Here is a 4,272-nt window from a genome sequence, read left to right as displayed (position 1 = left end):
AACTGTATAACCTTAGTCCAATCAGGGAAAAACATCATACAAACTCAAATGCAGGGACATAAATTAAAATAACTAAATACTCTTTAAAAGTTCCAAGATCATGAAAGACAAGAAAAGACTTAAAAAGCAGAAACAAAGGAATATGGTGTCTTGATAGGATCCTATAACAGGAAAAGGACAGTAGTGGAAAAATTGGTGGAATACAGATAGTCATCAGATTTGCCAGTAGTATTATACTAATGGCAATTTTCTCATTCTGATCATTGAACTGTGGTTATTTAAGATTTGGTACTAGGGGAAGCTGGGTGAGGTGTTTGAAAACTCTGCACTGTATTTGCAACTCTTCTGTCAGTCAAAAATTCATTCAAAATATAAAATTACACAAATGAAATCATTAAGTTAATTATGTGCACAAGCAACTAAGAAAATAATGGGATCTGTGGAAGCCAGAAAGGAAGAATACAAATCTAGGGAGGGAACTGCCATCTGCCATGGTACTATTTGCCATCTCTGGTGCCTTAAAACTATGTCTTATTGAGATCTCACTTAAAGAACAGAAAATAGCCTGGTTAAGCTTCTAAAGAAGAGGAGGGATCAGACATTCTATCATAAATAAAGATGTCCAGATATCCACCTTTCCTGGGAGTAACAGAAAAATTTCCACAGTGCATAAAGAGATGTTTTTAATATTTTCCTGCCTTTGCCTTGGTTTAGGGTAGAACAGAAACAAAAGTAGGGGTAGGGGAGCAAAAAGGTGAAAAAACAAAGAAACAAAGCAGAAAAAGTATAAAAGTTCTCCCTAAGTGTTTCTAGCCTCCTGACAACCTTCTTGATAACAGAAAGGATAGGAAGACACAAATTTAGAATGACCTCAACTCATTAGTACCCAAAGCTACAGACACAAGCAAATGTTCTTTAATTACAGGCTTCAAAAAATTGCCACAGGTGACGATCCAAATACAATGAAATCACACTAATAAGCAAAACAATACGAAAGTCACAAATGTACATGGAAAGAGCCATCTAAAATGAAAGCCAGCATATTCACGTACCACAAATAGAAACCGTGTGCATGAAATGTTTAAACACAAGAAGATAGTATTAGAAGTGTTATGAAGAAAGAAGCAGGTATCAAGAATGACAAGGCAAATTTGAAAAACAACCAAATACAACTACATTAAACATTAATGGATATGAAAAAAATAGCACTTGAAATTAGAAACTCAATGAATGGGTCAACTAGATTAGATTAAAAGGAAGACAGAATTAGTGAATGGAAGATAGAGCATATGAAATTACAGAGAAAGAAAAGTAATATAGTTTATGCATATCAGAAAAAAAGATTTTAAGCAAAATTTTGCATGATGTGAGGAAAATGGTGTTTAAGAAACTCTAGTGCACCTGTAATGCATAGTTGATTGGAGGGTGATAATGTGGAAATGAGTTTCATTTCTGTGGTCTACTACATAAACCTAAATGTTAGCTTGTGAGGATACACTTCAAACTAGTGACAGTGGATACGGAATGGATGCAAAGAATGCAAAAGTCATTTTCAAAATGATACAATATTGCCTATGCTTTATTAATAAGGTTTTGTAGCCCTTTTTCTGATTGCTTCTCTGTATTAAAGAAACTAGAAAAATTGGTGGACATTTTTAGAAAAATGTTTAAAATCATATTATGTTTTAACAGCCAGATACTTAAGAATACAGTTAGACTGATTTGATATGATTGCCTTGTTAAAATACAGATACCGTGTCATTTAATTCAGTCTCTGCAGCATTTCCAGGATGCATACATAATTTTGATAACATTTCCAGAAATAGGAAAATCACATTCAGCAAGGAAACTTTAAATATCTCAACCATTAAAGTACATGTACACAGGTTGGAAAATGGCAACTGTCACTGAGCTGAAGGCTGTATTAAAGGATAACTTGGAAAAAAAGGGTGTACTAGGGCATTTAAAAGCAAGGATCTGAGCTGCAATTTTCAATGCCTTGATGATGAAGGTGAACCCCGACCACTGTTGTCTCATGAAAACCTTCTAATTAATGAATAATTTGGGAGTATCTGGAACTCAACAAATGTAAGTATACAGCATCTGTCCTCATAGCCGAATCTGGTCAACCTGCTGACAGACAGTTTCTCATCCATGAGTTAAATGCATTTGAAGAATCAGGGGATAATACAATGCCTCTTTTATATGGAATTCTAGCTCATTTCTTGCATAGAAATAAGGATGACATCCAAAATGCATTTTTGAAAGGGTCCTCACTTGAATATCCAAGCCCTCTGGCGGACAACCTAGTAGAAGAAAGCAAATGGATGAAAAGGGAAGGGAAAAATACTAACAGTGAAGATCTTCATGTTTCTCAAGCAGTGAAGAGAGGATGCTTCCATTTGGGGCATCTCTTATCTTAAAATTGTATGTATTAAATAATTTATTTATTGTCCCAATGTTACCAAAATGCAAAATTAAGTCTCTCGTGTTTTTCTGCACTTGTGAATAAAATCTACTCCATAATCTAGCATATTGGATTTGACTTGAAAGAATATATATATATACACACACACACATTAGGATATATTTTAAAGATCCTTAAATTTATGAGAAATGAAAGGTTTTTTAGTACCCTGTACATTCATTCCTGTTAAAAAAATATATGTCTGTAAAACTCTGTGCTCTTTGTCATGACACATTAGTTAATTTCTTTCGGCTGGAGTCATGTGAATTTGTAGGAAAATTCATTTACATCTTTTTAAAAAATGTAAGGGGGCAATAAACCAGGGGAAAAAAACCTAATTTTGATAAAGTTTGATTTTTTTAACTAGATGTTTTTTCAGATCATCATTTATAATTAGGTTTAAATATCTGAATTACTATCTAATTGAATCTTTAAACTGGTAGGAATTTACATTTTCTTTCCTTACACCATTTGGCTTCTACTGGAAGATATAATTAAAAAGTAGAGGGGGAAATAATTCTTTTGATTTTGCTGTAAGTTAAACAAAGAATTTATTTTATTTTATAAAGAATCTGAAATAAGCATGAAGAGACAGGCTTTTGGAGAAATACCAGAAAGTGCCTTTTAAAAGATGGCATTGTTCCACCTCCACATGGCCTTCAGTTGTGCAATTACAGGATGCACTATGAGGGAGCCGACCCTACTTTTTTGGACCCGGAAAGACTTATTAAATGTAAAGTTTTACATAGGAATTGTAAAATGAGAAGAGCTTTTACAGTGCTATCACTTTGAAATTTATTAAAGAATTTTTATAATGGAGAAAGAAACTACATATACACAAATGAACAGCACTAATACGAAAAGCTCTCTTATTGACACTGTGTGGAAAACTGTTTGAAAATAAGTTTCAGTTCATCTATGACATGAAATAGGCACTATTTATAAATGAAAAGCAAATATAAAAATCAGTTTCCCTAAATCTATCAACAAGTATTGACTTGGTAAGGCTTATACATTGATTGACTGCATTGTTGTGACATGGACTATCATAGCTGGAAGACACTTTCAACAAAATCTGGTTTATGGACCTTATATAATATTCCTAGGATCACAAGAGTAGAAATGGCAAAACTAGAATTTAAAACACTCTAAGGTACAAAAAACCACACCTATTCATTATATGATATTTCCTTTCTAGCAACTCTATAAATTCACAGATCAAGTTACTGTAAATCTACATCAAAAAATAAATCTTCATGGGCAGAAATGTTAAGCACAATCTAATTTAATGTAATTTCAAATTTAAAATGTATTAGAGAAATTCTTATTAGCTTTGGAAGACAAAACAACTTCTAATACTTCTATTTAAGGAAAAAATTAACTGGTTACTTTTTTTCAGTGAGTTAATATATGTCATATTCTCTAAGACCATTCATAATCAGTTCCCAGACTAGTTTTTTTGTCTTATCCAGGGCCAATCACCCCTGTATATCCTACAGTAAATTCCTTTGGAAACCCTGAACATATTCTGCTCCCTAAGATTGGAAGGCACTTTACTTAATGTATTCTTTTTTAATCTTTCAACTGTTGCTCCTTAACTGTTAGATCAAGCTTCTTAGATATACCTTTTTTGTATATCTCTAAAATGTTCACCAAATATTTCCATTATTATCCACCATGCTCTGTATAGCTAGGTAACTATACATCAAGTGCTGGCCTAGGTGCTAGGGCTCAAATGTAAATGAGATAGAGTCCCATCCTTAGAAAACTAAGATCATTAAATGGCAAAGGAGCAGAAATAGAAG

General features: G+C 33.0%; 1 pseudogene; it reads left to right on the top strand.

The window, feature by feature from the left end:
- The first annotated feature begins 1,894 nt into the window (after positions 1-1,894).
- Positions 1,895-2,423, top strand: LOC119530548 (annotated as a pseudogene).
- Positions 2,424-4,272: the final 1,849 nt, after the last annotated feature.

Source organism: Choloepus didactylus, chromosome 3 (genome assembly GCF_015220235.1).
Source record: "Choloepus didactylus isolate mChoDid1 chromosome 3, mChoDid1.pri, whole genome shotgun sequence".
NCBI lineage: Eukaryota > Metazoa > Chordata > Mammalia > Pilosa > Megalonychidae > Choloepus > Choloepus didactylus.
This window is presented reverse-complemented; position numbering and strand designations above follow the sequence as displayed.